The sequence below is a fragment of the Nymphalis io genome, chromosome 10 (genome assembly GCF_905147045.1).
Source record: "Nymphalis io chromosome 10, ilAglIoxx1.1, whole genome shotgun sequence".
Taxonomy (NCBI): Eukaryota; Metazoa; Arthropoda; class Insecta; order Lepidoptera; family Nymphalidae; genus Nymphalis; species Nymphalis io.
The window spans coordinates 6,986,790-7,003,147 of NC_065897.1; the positions used below are offsets into that span (position 1 = coordinate 6,986,790).

At 32.8% G+C, this 16,358-nt stretch overlaps 2 protein-coding genes across 2 annotated transcripts in view; one reads left to right on the forward strand and one right to left on the reverse strand.

The window, feature by feature from the left end:
• The window catches only part of LOC126771045 (calcium/calmodulin-dependent protein kinase type 1-like), a 370,899-nt gene extending 359,585 nt beyond the window's left edge, over window positions 1-11,314 (forward strand). Inside the window, exon 3 of the transcript XR_007669509.1 lies at window positions 11,305-11,314. The gene's annotated coding sequence lies outside the window, so the exon portion shown is untranslated. The remainder of the gene's footprint in view (window positions 1-11,304) is intronic.
• LOC126771038 (protein O-mannosyl-transferase TMTC1-like) overlaps window positions 1-16,358 on the reverse strand; it is a 121,842-nt gene that overhangs the window by 47,488 nt on the left and 57,996 nt on the right. The window lies entirely within an intron of this gene.

The following is a 16,358-nucleotide window of genomic DNA, read 5'->3' on the forward strand; positions in this document are numbered from 1 at the left end:
TGCTACTTCCTCGCTTCGTACGTGAATTAAAATGCAGTACTTTGTTTTATAAATTTAAAATAAACAAGTAGTATCGTGTGTGACCTATTTCAGGAACAAACATGTCACACTTTCCATAAGTACAAAATTTCATTACAAGTTATTTTGGCGTGATTTTGTCATAACCACATACTATCATAAATATACATACGACATATTTCATTTAGATCTAACAATAATTTATTAAAAAAATATATAATACACAAGATGAATCAGATGAAAAATTAATAAAATTATTATAATGCAGAAATAATTACAAAGCTGTATTTATATTTATGAACGTAGCCTTTAACACGAAATTTGTGCGACGGGACGGGGATCTGTAATGCAATTTACATTATTTCCCGATCACCCTAACCCTTTTCAGCTCTCAATATCCGCTGAGAATATCTCGTGACTGTGAGGATTACCTTTGTTTGTTCTCCGACTGTACAAAGCAAACGGTCTATTGACATTGTCTGTCACTGTAAATACTCGGTATACCTATATTTACCGAGTTGACGTATTACCTTAGCGTAGAGATTATATAAAATAGATTATAGCAGAACTTTCTTCTATCTTGATCAGATACCAGTTGATATAATTCAAAAGAAAAAAATAAACTTCTTTATTGCCACATTAAATAAAATAATGATGATTTAAATTTCACGTAGTTTTACATTTGATAGAATAAAGTGAAAATTGAAATTAAAGTAAATTAGTTAAAACCACGACTAGTAAATGTAAGTACTTAGTAAAATATGCAATATAAAAATAAACTTGATCGCTTCTTACCTTCTATATAATTTTGTATTATTAGTAAGAGCCTGTGAATATCCAACTGTTGGGCTAAGGCTTCCTCTCCCTTTTTGAGGAGAAGGTTTTTAGAGCTTATTCCACCACGCTGCTCCAATGCGGATTGGTGGAATACACATTTGACAGAATTTCAGCGAAATTAGACACAGGAAGGTTTCCTCGCGATGTTTTCCTTCACCGTCAAGCACGAGATGAATTATAATCACAAATTAATCACATGAAAATTCAGTGGTACTTGCTCGGGTTGAACCCACGATCATCGGTTAAGATTCACGCGCTCTTACCACTGGGACATTTCGGCTATCGTGCTAATTTTGTATTATATATAAATATATTTTATTAATAATTATAAAATGTAAAAGAATTAGTAGGCTCTCATAGGAATAACTTGTACCAGAAAGGATGGTTATTAGTTTTGCGAAGACAGAAGCTTGATGTTACAAATTCACCGCACGTGTTAATACAATATTTGTCCACATTCTTTAACATAATAATAAGCAATGGAATTGTACGTATACATACTATAATTAAAAGTATACTGTATATATACTATATAATTTTTTCTGGAGCTCCAGGTTCAATAAGATCTTCGCCTATTGTGTATCGCTTTAACTTAGTAACTTATTATGTGCATATTACTATATAACTTCGCTGATTGTAAATTGATTTTAATGAATAGATTTACACCGTGCGCCCCCATTACATTGTGGTTAAAATATTTGTCGTGGAAAAACAATATTTTTAATTAAAAGTAGCTGTATTGACTATAGTAGTAACGGGTAAACGCGGTGACTTCTTTCGTTGTTAAAGTCACGTGGACAGAGTCGTGTTGGGGAGTGGGGTGACTGTTTATAAAAACACTTGCATTCGAGAAATGGAGACTTGCGTTTGAGAAACCGACCAGTTCACACCTCCAAGGCGAAACTGTCGGTTTACCTATTTAGTACCTAATTATACTTGTGTATTGTGATCTGTAACAATAAATCCTTGTTATACCTACATTAAGTTATTATTGATACAATATCGTGATGGACCTCGTACCACCGAATTTAGAAGAGGACAGCTCTATCGCTCAGCCGTCGCTGCCGCCGACATCAGAAGTGGGATCTGAATTCCACTGGCGCACAATGTTCGCGATTCAGCAGAGAAATAGAGCAACCAGATGCTGATCCACGTGCTTGATGTGCTACGATTGATATTTGCGTTAATGAACGTCCACTGGAAGGTGTATCGCTCATCATAGCTCTCAGTAAGGCACTGAAGGGCAGTGTCTTGTCGTCGCTGTCACAAATCTCCCATGCGGCATATGCAAGCCGTGTGATGACGTCACTGTTGACTAGATGGAAGGATTATGTCACGAAGAAATCGCTATGTCATATGTGCTGGCCCATATTGCCCAGTTCGATTCGCGTCTGTATCGCTTAGCATTTACAAGACAAATGACAAATGACAAACGATATAAGAAATGACGACAAGAAGTGATAATAATTTGTGGTAACGTATTATACGATGAAAAAGATCTGGTGAGTACGTTCCAATTTGTTTAAAATCGATAGACTGTGCCTTACCATGTATTGTACTTTATAAGTTTATTAGTAACTTTAAAATTTAGCTTGTGCCTACGTTGCTATAATATCTTTATTTAGCTACTCTGCTTTAGAGATTTAATTAACATTGATCTTACGCAATAATAGCTAACTATGTGTCGTACTTTATAAGTTTCTTAGTAACTTTACAATTTAGCTTGTACCTACGTTGCGATAATTTCTTCATTTACCTACCCTGCTTTGGATTAGTATTAATTAGCAGTGATCTTGTGCAATGATAACTAAGAAAATTGCCTAATAACGGTCTCATGACCGTGCCTCACGTTCCAGTAATCGATTAACGTCGTTGAAAGAATAAACCGTTCACCTCCACGAGGGAAGCTGCCGCTGACCGCGGTTTGTGATCGTGACTTTGGTGGAGCTTGGGACTCTACGGCATTATCTTCACCAAGGCGTTTCGTGAGTGCCGCCACGAACCACGGTGCTGATGCGACCGATCGTATCATTAATGCGATACAACCTATCAATACTACGGTGAGATCCAACCAATTTTCCAATACCAATTTCGATCCTAGCATTAATATTTGATGCGAGGAGGTAGGTTGACTCTCCTGAAGGAACATAGAAAAGAGTGCGAGTTACGACATTTAAAGTTGTGGAATTGCTTGAAGGTGATCGCTATCTGTTAAAACAGTTGTCTGGTAATAGAACCTGTAAATATGCTCACGACCGTTTACGAAAGATTCCTCGTACTGATATACTGGCTGAGTTAGATTTGTTTAATGTGGATGATGGTGATGCGGCAACCGCCACCAGTAAATAGAGCACATACCATGGCTATTTAGTCGCACTGCATGCACTAGTCTCTAGTCGTAACTGCAACTCGCTCGGGTTGTTCAGGGCGCGATGGGCAGCTAGTGGTGTGGCGAGGACCCGGGTCTCGTAGGAGACTATTGTTGTGTCGGTCATGTTTTGACCTGGGACTCGTAGATTCTAGATGAAGAGTTGGTCGTATCACATGAGGTGATGACGATATGGGTGGCAATAGTAGTTGCCACTAGCTGCTGAGTCAGCCGGGCCATGAGCGTTGTATGTGATCTTACTGTATCAATAAAACTTTATTTTTTTTAATGACAGTTAGAGGAACCTTTCGTTGGTAGTTTTTTTTTGTGGTGAATAAACAATGTAATTTCACGTTACGGTCAGGTTGGCCGAGATTTTAAAAATGCTTCAAACTTGATTGTCTTGTTACAGATAAACACGAGGGCGTGTAACTCGTCAGGCTGGCCGTGTCGTGGAAAAACAATATTTTTAATTAAAAGTAGCTGTATTGACTATAGTAGTAACGGGTAAACGCGGTGACTTCTTTCGTTGTTAAAGTCACGTGGACAGAGTCGTGTTGGGGAGTGGGGTGACTGTTTATAAAAACACTTGCATTCGAGAAATGGAGACTTGCGTTTGAGAAACCGACCAGTTCACACCTCCAAGGCGAAACTGTCGGTTTACCTATTTAGTACCTAATTATACTTGTGTATTGTGATCTGTAACAATAAATCCTTGTTATACCTACATTAAGTTATTATTGATACAATATCGTGATGGACCTCGTACCACCGAATTTAGAAGAGGACAGCTCTATCGCTCAGCCGTCGCTGCCGCCGACATATTTTTTAATTCACCACTCAAGGTGGAAAACTATATTTATCTAAAAGACACCGTCTCTGTAGGCGTATTTATAAATGAATTACAGTTGTGCTGTATATAAAATTAAAATTTAATCTGACTTCAAACAACTTGTGTTAACCAAAGCAAGGCGAGGCAATCAGTTTTTTGACTGCAAAATTAAAATAATTCCTAACAATACTGTATATTGTGTATATTCTGTAGTATTTATATATTTTACATTTTGTTAATATTCATTTGAACATATAAAACATTTTACGTTAGCTAAAGTAAACACTGCATTTTGTTTATTTCGCTTATGAAACGCTTTATTTGTTAAAAATAAAACTTTGTATCATTGATAATCCTTTGTTCAATTTACAGTTATTCAGGTGGATAGCCAAATATGCCACCGGATGGTAAGTGGTCACCACCGCTACTAGACATCTAATATAAACCGAGCAATACAATGTTAAATGCTTTAGATTTATTAAGCATTTAAAGTTGTAATGGTCAACACGTCTAAGGAGTGTTACATATCGGTCTTCAAGCAATACATCCTTAAAAGTTGATTAAAAATCATGTTTTCGAATATTTCTCTCAATGATGCCAATCATTTCTCAAATGGGGTTTTGTTTACGTTCAGTGGTGAAGCATCATTACAATAACACAAAACATGAACCGGACTCATGACATTTATTAAAAATTAAAGATACACAAATAAAGAAAATATTAAGCAGATGCATAGCAACACCATACATAATGCAGAATAATATATGAGTACATTACAAGTATTGTGGACATTTAAAATTAACTGGATAAACATCAAAACTATGAAATACCTATCACTTATTATTAGTTTATTTTAAAGGTTAAAGTGCAGATAAACTAATGTATTTCGCTATTGACTTTTAAATAATTTGACGATAGATGTGGTAAAATTACATAATAAATTAAAGAATAGGAAATATTATACTATTTTAGTAACGCACTCTCTATCTGTCTGATAAAATTTAATTAAGTAATTAATTTATATCAAAATTCGTAACTATTGCAGGCATGCATTTACAATATTACGACTGTTAGTCAAACATAGTGATAATTATACGTGTTATACCTATTTCACCGAGTAAATGCATTTAAATACTTACTTTTTTATTACTTATAAGCTAAATCTACATAGGTACTAAATGTGTGTGTGCATAATTAAAAATAAAGCCAATAATATTTACAGAATGTTACTTTATAACATTATAATTATATGAAGCGTCTTGATGTGTTTTAGTTCATATTACAATTTATATTTTACAAGCTAGCCGTCGCGGGTTCGCATGGGGAGAGTAAGGGTCCATATAAAAATTATATCGTAATACAATACTCAATCGGTTTACTCGGTACAAACCAGAGTTGAACTCAACAAGATTATCAGAACTCCCATTTGCAAATGAGTTGTAACGTCCCATCGAGTTCAACAACAAGATCCCTCCATCTCTCCTCAATTTCTGCTCGCCAACTGCTGCTCCAAGCAGCGTAACTGCGCTGTCACCGACTGGTGACAGCAAACATCCGTCCTGACGAACAAGTACACTCCGGTTATCGACAGGACGGAGTATTTCTGTCTCCGTAAGAAACAACATTGCTGGCCGTGCTGCCTCAAGATGGTGGTGGACAGCGTCGAGGTTAGTGTGGAGTCCGCGGATATTAGCGAACTCGACCTCAAACAGCGTAGGAGTGGTGGGGGTGTGCACCGCTGAACGACCGTTATTTCTCACCTGACGCGCTACCATAATTAACAGTGAACAGAGGGCGTGAAGCGAGTGACACTTTGCCACGACAACGATGGTTGAAGTGTGGAGGCGTGTTTCCCCACAGAAGAAAGAGAGATTCCCCTAAGAGAAAATGCACTGATCCGCTGGACGGAAGGGCCCCTGAACCAATCCCCCCGTGTGGCTACTGGAACCCCACCATCCGGTCACCAACCGACACGATGTTTCATACCGAGATTATGCGTAGCATGATGGGGCATCCTCACGAGCTGGTTAGGAACACTTGGGCCCCCGTACACTTCCACGGGCGGCCAGCGGAACAACCGTTTCTACGGGTCTCCCTGCCCGATTAACCGATGATCGTGGGTTTAAATTCGGGCAAGTACCACTGAATTTTCATGTGCTTAATTTGTGTTTATCTCGTGCTTGACGGTAAAGGAAAACATCGTGAGGAAACCTGCATGTGTCTAATTTCAATGAAATTCCGCCACATGTGTATTCTACCAACCCATATTAGAGAAGCGTAGTGGAATAAGCTCAAAACCTTCTCCTCAAAAGGGAAAGGAGGCCTTAACCCAGCAGTGGGACATTAACAGGCTATTACTGTTACTGTTCTATTGGACACGGTCGAGCTGTCAAGTACTACATTATACTTCGCATTATAAGTTGTCAAGTAACACCGTGGTAAGCTTTCAAAGTGATTTAAAAATGCACAATTTGGTGTAAGACACAATATGTACAATAAAACCACAAATAAACGTTTTTGGTTAAAATTTTCGATTCGTATTTAAAAAAATACAATACTCCTGTAACGTTAAGCGAAACAATGAATAGTTAATAAATTGAAATCCGCTCAACTCTGCCGTTTTTTTTATAAAATTACTACGTCTCGGTTCGGAAACAATCAGAAACTGAATTGAAAACCTCTTAAGTCGGAACATTACTCCATTTTGGCTCGATGGGTACAATGCATTATCTATTTACTGACAATCTGTGGTTCTTAGATTTTAAGACGTCGCTAGATTTTTAATACAACATACATGTATGATAAACTCTACATGTATCATATCTAATATAAAAATAAGGTAAAACATAGTCGTTTGTACGACAGGCAATATTTAAATAGTTCGAGCCAGTGTGACATAGATTCAATTCAAAGTAAATTATATTAAATACAAAGACCGTTTATTTATAAAAAAATATTAAGTGTTATTAATATTGCTTTGTCTTACTCAATTATAACCTGAGTTTAATTAAACTCGCTCTTACGTGACCCACCCCGCTTTTATTGTATACCTAGCTATTACATTTATATGTCAAGTAACACGCTGAAGACCAAATAAGTAGTATAGTTTGGACAGCAAATGTCCCATCTTCTAATTACAACTATAAAGTGCTTACTCTTATCAAGGATGTTACAATATTACACTAAAACTTGAAAAAATCGACCTTTGAAATTGTTTTGAAAATTAATAGTCAATTTCTTGTCTCATTCATAGTTTTATTATTTTAGTAATAGCCTGTTAATGTCCCACGGCTGGGCTAAGGCCTTCTCTCCCTTTTGAGGAGAAGGTTTTGGAGCTTATTCCACCACGCTGCTCCAATGCGGGTTGGTAGAATACACATGTGGCAGAATTTTAGTGAAATTAGACATATGCAGGTTTCCTCACGATGTTTTCCTTCACCGTATAGCACGAGATGAATTATAATCACAAAATTTTATAAAGTTGATAATATAAAATTGATGTGCACAACAATAGCTTTAACGCGCAATGGTGGTAGGGCTTCGTGATACCCGTCTGGGTAGGCACCACATACTCATAAGTTGTTGTACTTCATAAGCTATTTAAGAAGTAAGCCATTATTTTCTTAGGCAAAGGTCGTGACATGTTTTAGTACGCATGGTCGGAGGCGCATTCACAATGTAAGGAATGGTCAACATTTCTCACATGCAATGTGTGTCAGTAGTGACCACTTACCAACAGGTGGCCCGATCATTCGTTCCCCTTCGTACATGAATTAAAAAATAAAAAGAAAGAAAACTTTATAGTTATTATACAATAGAAAAAAAGCTATTCGTGTGGTTAATTAGTATGTAACTACAAGTACACATTAAAATAAATAGTAACACATAGCTTTGTATACCATTATACAAATATTATTTTAATTTTAATTTAAATATTATATCCCAATTTATTGATTGAATTGAAAAAAAAATCACTCATTTGGATTACTTTATTTCGTCGCAAAAAAACAAGTAAATCAAAAACTTCTATTTGAAGCTTGCAAAGCTTGTCTTCTTGCAACTGCATTAAATTTGCAAGAATTATTCAAAATTGGTACTGTGCGGTTATTAGAGACAGACAGACGGACATGAGGGTATTATAATTTATTCTGCTAGCAGTCTCGACTCTTAGTAAAAAGCTCCTTTTGTTCACAATTTTGATTCCACTTTAAATGTACTTCAGATAATATCCTATAATTTTACTTAACGTTTAGTTCTAATCGTAAATGTATTTAAGTTTTCAAAAGATAACAACTTTAAACAGGTGATTGCTGGCTGGTTTTTTTGTCACAAATATATTTTTATTTTTTCATTGCCAACAAAAATATAATATTGAAATGAATACTAACTCTAATTCTCATAAATGTATGCACGAATAAAATATAGTTGGCTAAATAATTAATTTACTGAATCTTTTTGGGGGTTAAAATTACATTTTAGTGTCCAAAGGAAGGGAAACAATCGATAATTTTCACATGTATGCAAATTGAACAAAATTATTGTAGATCACAGAATTTGCATCCCAGTAATTTACGCTATCACCACGAGCTTTAACTTACGCGCCCAATATAAGTAACTCCCACCACTCACCGCCATTTTGTTGCCATGTAAGTAGCTTAGACGAACTTCTTGGAAGTTCTTGGAAGTCTGATGTAAAAGTTAGTGTGATATGCTTTTCTTCGTTCAAATTTTTATCTCTATAAATAATTTATTTAACATTTAACGTGCATGTATATGTTGTATGGATTAGCCTTATTTAATTTATATTTAAAGATTGGAAGTTATATATTATTATAAATATGTCACGTGTCTAGATTAATTTGATTTCTTGTACTTGAGTACGAAATTGCCCTAAATGGCTTCAATAAAAGGATGCTAATATTCTATTTAGTAAATAAAAGGGTGGAAAAGTGTACGTAACTACGACACAGTATAATACTATTGTAGTTACTATAACGTATATATTGGTTATGATATACATAAATTGTTCAAAACAAATAAAATAAAAAAAACCTACTGAGTTTCTTGCTGGTTCTTCTACATACATTCCGAACCTGTGGTAGCTTTACTTTTGTGCAATACTGCAACAAGACGATTCAAAAGTGCTTTTTTAGCCTACTTGAAGAATTAACATTTTTATTCGGTTTTATTTGGTCAACTACATTATTTTTTTTTTTTTTCAACAATTAGACATTTAATATAAAATATTTTTTTTAATAAAGATTATCGATATTTTGTGTCGAATTAAATAAATTGCGTATATCATCAATATTATGACTCAAATTACTTTGATGACCTATTACTACCTTAACCGAAGCGATCCAATGGAGCTCTTTTTCCGTAAACGAAGAGGAAGTCTTGCCTGAGTCCGTATTTCCTGATAGGTACAATGTTGGTGTCTTCAAATCCAGAGTAAACAGATTTCTTATAGACAAGCATGCTACATCTTAGAGCGTGTCGATGCTTAACATCAGGCAAGTCAACGGTCAAACGCTGGCGTAATAATTGTAAAAAAGGAGGTGTCAGCCCAAAAGCGGGACATTTACAAACTGTTACATAATTACTTTACCAGTTACTACCTGGACATACCTGATTATGATTAACAACGCAGATACCTTTTTTTCAGTAAGGCAATAATAAAATCAATTCAATATATGCATATATATCATTTTAAAAATTAAGTTACTATATTATTTGTAAATGTTATGCCCTAACGTTTTTAGTTCAGTTTTATTCAAATAAGAATAACGTAACTTATTTAAAATAAGGTTTTATTTCAATCCGTTACATATATTTTAATAAAATCGATACCATTATGCAATATTATTAATGAGTATAACAATCCCCGAGTAGCATATTAACGCATAATCTAGTAATGGCGTAATTGACTTTACAGTTCGCGGCATTGACGAGCCTTCCATTGCTTTATAATGCTAATACAGTGATGGTAATACATAGCAAGGTATTACTAGATATTGATGATATATATTTTGCATTGATCCGGGATCATAGCAGGTAAGCATTATTAGCAATCTTGAGTAAAGTATTACATATTTCATTATTTGGTAGAATTATTTGCTTATTGAGTATTGTTGTGTGCCGGTTATAATAATGAGTGAGCCAGAGTAATTACAAATACATATTTTTTAGTCCACTAATGTTATTTTTTTATTTGAGTTTGTATGGGTAAATCTAGTTCAAAAAAATATTTTTTTATGCAATCTACATAGTCAATGAAGACTCAAGGTTGTGTCTAAATCAAAAACATAAAAAAATCAAGAAAATTCCTCTAATCTTTGCATTTTTTCTGATTTTTACTCGTAATACTAAACTAATATAAAAATATAAACTTAATAATTTATCATATATACAAATAATCTAGGCCAGTGACTAGCGACTTTCTGTAAAACGCTTTAGTTTTTATTTTATAACAATAAATAGCTATTGGCGTTTACTGCATTTTATATGCAAAACACGTGTATCATCAAACATATATGTGCATATTTATTTCTTAAATCAGTCGCTGCAGTGCTTTTGCGACGAGAGGACTACAGAAAAAAAATGACAGCGCTTTTTATTAATTATTATAAATAATTTGATGAATTGAATTTATTTGATTTTTTTCATTTTGTACTCGTATTACAGAATTATTTACATTAAAGCCTTCAATATAAACAAATAAAATTTTAAATTTGCTAATTAAAAACTGCTATTGTACAAATCGTATCTGCGAATTAATTAATTATTATAATCTAGTTAAACGAAATATACTATATTCTCCAGAATAATTTGTAATATATGTGCAACACGAAAAAAAATTGAATACAAATACTAAGTTGTAGATAGAAAGAAGCATAGAAGGACGTGTAAGGGACGCGCGGGTGCTTAAAATGTTACAAGGCGCGCTCTTAAATGGCAATATGTTTATCCATGTTAATTGTGACTGTTTATGTCATATCAAAGAATGAAGAACCGATATTTGACAACATATGTTTTATTTAGTTTCAAAACTTTATTTAATTAGAATCTTACAAACATTTAATTTGTCATTTTACAAGATTTAATTAAATGTAAAGTTACCATACGTTCTCACTGTGTCGTACGCACTTTATTGGGTCTAGACTACACTCGTTGATGATTCCGGTCCCAACCTTTTAACAGTAAATTCTAACTTTTATCAATAAATTATTTTAATTTATTCTTTTTATAGTAAATAAAATAGTTCATTTTGATGTCTAGACTGCTGAATTAGAGGGCTATCGTTAATAGTGTATTCAAAGGCAGACACGTTATACTATTTTTATTCCAAACCTCTAGTCACTTTTCATATAAGACCTTTTTTGAATAAAGTATATTTTGATTTTGACATTTCGATTGTTCGTCTATCTGTCTGTCGTCAATTATCTCGTTGCTTTAATTTCGAAGGTCGAAGTTGAATTAACAAAGTAAGAAAACTTGAAATTATAGATCTTATATTGTAGGCTACAAATCAAAGGCAAAATCTAATTCACCGACTCGAAACCACTAAAGTTTCGTGCTTAAAGACTGTTAACAGTAATGTACGTTTTTTTAAGTTTTTTTTTTTTATTTATATTACCATCGTTTTAATTATTGGGTCGTATGTAAACAAAAATGTTAAATTTTCGTTTGAGTATTTTTCTTTTAAAAATATTTTTCGTTAGGGTCGCCTGGTGAATGTTTTCACGTAGTGAGACCAACGTTATTGCTTGGAGCGCAAGTTACGTTTAACGGTGCGTATACTTACCGGTCGTGTCGGAATCTGCCCGAAAATAAATTACACACTTTATTTATTTTCCGTCACCGTTTATAGTAATTTATTGTTCTTTTTGAATTTTATTTAACTAAAATGAAGGTTATATTTATTTTATTATGCTAATATTAGCTGAGTTAGGTGAATATATATAATGTTAGTTTATTTATTTTTTAGTATAAACATTATTCTTTCTATAAGTCTAATCATATATTCCAGATCTATTAAAGATAAAGCCTACATATGCTTATTCTGTTATACTAGTTATTTTGTTATTAAGCGTAATAATATTTTTATCTATCTATCTATGATATGTTTGTTTATATTTATACTAATATTTAGCTGTCTACTTCATTTCCTAAAATAAAATAAAACAATCTCATATTAATTTTAATAATTTGGATAACGTCCTGTCTAAACTTCCATGGCATATTAAAATCCGCTTGTCATTACAGTCCATACATTAAAACGTGATTGAGTAAGACATACAAACTTCCTATAACATTATTTTTACCGTTCAACACTTTTACACCTTGAAAGATAAAAACACTCTTGTTTTAAAATGAGGTTCACTAGTGTCTATGCTAAAGTCTATTTTCAGACTATAGATTTCAGGCACATCTTATTTGCATAGTGTCGTCTCGTGACGAGATATGCAAATCATGATTACATACTTACGGTAAAAATAAATACTATTAGCCATCTGAAAGGTCAATTTTGATAAAGCAATTATAAATAGTATTGCGTGACACACATTTAAAATTAACTTTTTGCATTTAATCAAATGGAAAATTAAAGAAAATGTTTGATCTTTTTTCCTGAATGTTTTAATGTATGATACATACACATTTTTTCTACGTAATACATGTATGCTTGCTTTTTTATTTGATTATATTTGAAACAGATTAATATCAGCTTACCGTGTTTTGACACATCTGTTTGTTTATGGATCGCGAGAAATACTCGCCACTCATAATTTTACATTTTTTGTTTATGCACTAGCGGGAAAACGGGTAGTAGGATCATCTGATAGAAAGTGATTACCACCGCCCCATGGATATCTGCAACACTGGCAGGTTTGCAGGTGCATTCCCAGCCTAAAGAATGAATAGGCTTATTTCGTGTAAGCTCCCAAGTCATATCGGTTTGAAAACACCACCGAAGAAAACTGATTCCATAAAGTACAAGTACGAGCTTAGTATATCTGTCTTAAAACTATAAGCTATAATAATATTAAAATTTCACTTCAATCTGCTGAGTAGGTTTTCAATGAATCGGAAAAATCCAAGCAATAACAGTAACTGCCTGTTAATGTCCCACTGCTGGGCTAAGGCCTCTTCTCCCTTTTGAGGAGAAGATTTGGAGCTTATTCCACCACGCTACTCCAATGCGGGTTGGTAGAATACACATATGGCATAATTTGAATGAAATTAGACACATGGAGGTTTCCTCACGATGTTTTCCTTCACCGTCAAGCACGAGATGAATTATAAACAAAAATTAAGAACATGAAAATTCAGTGGTGGTTGCCGGGCTTGAACCCACGATCATCGGTTAAGATAAACAAAACACTAAATATTATTATGATTCTAGAAGAATAATATTTTTATGTTAGCAGTAACCGGAAAATAAACACTTGCATTTCAAAAGAGGTTTTAATATTGCAACGTTAATAATAACAAAGTCGGTCTGGCATACAAAGAGCTACTAGTACTAGTACTATGCGTACTGCGTACGCTTTCGTTCTGACTATAGCAAATTAAAATCGTTTACCTAATGTATTTTAGAACGAAATGAAAAAAAATTAATTATGTTTTTCTTGTTTTATATAGTCGAGATTTGATAAATTAATAATTCATATTCTTGATAAAAATAACAATCTAATAGAAATATTAAGTCTATGTAACTCTGTATGTCGGTTTGCTTTCACGGCTAAACCACTGAACCTATTTTGATAACATTTATTAAGCAAGCTAGTAATTTCAGGGTGATACTTAGTTTTATATATTATAAGACTTTTAATCTTTCTAAAATCTTAATATATAGTAAGAGCGTATATTGCATTAACGACTATATGCCCCAATAAAGTAAAACTTTCGTGTGAATTGCTCGTAAAATTATCACGTAGTTGCTTAAAAAATTTTATTTTTATTTTTAATTTATACTAAGTACTAGCCAAAGCGCTTAAAAATAAAACGATGTATTTAAAAATGGAAGGTTATTACATATTTTGTTAAAAGGTTTGAAGGATTAATTGAAGTTGTATATATACATATATATTGTGAATCTCGGAAATGGCTTTAATTCAATATTGTATTTAGATGAGATAGTCGTTTTTTAAATTTATCCATATACACAAGTGTCCTAAGTGAAAAAATGCAATCTTTAAAAAAAAATTACAACTAATTATTACAGCCAAGCAAAACTCTGTCGCCAAGATAGTGTACTTTCATAGCCCGTATGTATTCATCGTTTTTATTACATAACAGTTACTTTATAACAAATATAATATATAATCTCTATTATCTTTCTACAATTTTCTATTAAATAAATATAAAATGGGCAAAATATCCGAAACGTTTCATATTTAAATTAAGTTTTAATTAAGTTAAAATAATATTTTATTAATGATAATATGAAATATATAACCTACATGCTTCCTCATGTATTTTTAATGGCAATCGATTAAACTCGTTATAAGGAACACATTTTCAATAGGATTCAATGATCATTATTTAATCGAAACCGATGAAAAAGAGGGGAGAGGCTGATTTATAAGCACAAGGGTTTTTCGACGAGTTTAAGAGATTTCTTGAATGGAAAAGTATGTTCTTACCACGCAAAATATTTAATTGATATTATTTGTACCTCGATAAAATTAATTGGCTATTAAATAGTAAAAAAAATATGAAATTGACTAGAAAATAAATAAACATTCGTATACATAGTTTTAAATAACATTAATTGAAGTGCCACCAATGATTGTGAGTTCGAACCCGGGCAAGCACCATTCAATTTTCAGGTGCTTAATTTGTGTTTATAACTCATCTCATGCTAGGCGGTAGAGGAAACCTGCATATGTCGGATGCAAATCTGTCACATATGAATCCACTAATCCAATTTAGAGTATCGTCGTAGAAAATGCTCGAAACCTTCTCCTTAAAAGGATAATGGGCTTTACGCTCAGAAACGAGAAATATACTGCTGTTACTTTTCCATTTAATTAAGGTTTTTCTTCTAAAAGTATACTTTTTTTGTTCGCAGGTAAAATAAAAACACCATTAATTAAATTAATCATAAAAGCAAATAATAACGTGGCTTTTAAATATAATTGTTATTAGGAAAACAGTAAATTAACTAACTCCTCCTTTATTTTCGAAATAAGAGTATTCGCGCCAGCACGTAACAAAAGAAAATGGCGGGGCTATGTTAATCCCGCTCGAAATGGCCGTTAATGGAAACTAATATCAATAAAAGCAAAACATCTATTACTACGAAACAATGTTTTGAGAAAGTTATATTTTTTTCAAGACAATAACTTTGTGTAACAAAATCTATGAAAATAACTGATTATACATTCGAAAAATAATAATTTTAATAATATTGAAGTTTAAATACAATATCAAATTATGTGACAATAAGTTATTCTGACAACTGAATGTCAGTTTGATTTTTTTTAATGAGTTATCGTGTAATTAATTTTGTTTACAATTTACCTAATGTTTGGTTGTGACAGAAAATATTGTAAAGAAATCTATTTGTCTTTAAAGGAAAGGAAATCCTTGCCCAGCAGTGGGACATTAACGGAATTTTGCTTATCGATTTTGTAGAATTTAATTAAAAACTTCATTCAAACTTAGTACTTAGATGGAAACGAATTAAAGTTTAATCACTTAATACATTTTAATTGGATACACAATTATTATTTCGCTCTGAATATTCTTCTTGGACTCTATTATCGTGCCTTAATAGATACGCATTACTTACGCAATATGAATACAATGCGAATCTAAAAGGAATATAAATAAAAAATCCAATTCAGAAAGAAACAGTTATTAGCATCGGCCTTGAAGATGAAAAGATCGAAGGTAAGAAAGGTAGTAATCTCAGATTATAATTAATATGTATTTTAACATTTAATAAACCTTCGTTTGATAAAATGCATATAATTTTAAAAATAAAACTATGAATGAACTCATAAATGAATTGTATTCAGATCAAGCGATAAGCGAGGGTTTCTTGGCGTTATTTTTCCATCAAGTTCTTTGTAAACAGCTGTTTACAGACTTTTTTGTGTATATGTGTAAGTATTATTATTATTATATGAGGTAGATTAGGTAGATAGCATACACAGCTGTGTATGCTATTGCTAAAAATCAACTCAACAGTCAATAAATTAACCAGAAAAATAAGAGCAGAGAAGAAATATTGCTACATAAACAAATAAAGAAGCAGATGGTATATTACATATATATAAGTAGTATATTAAAACG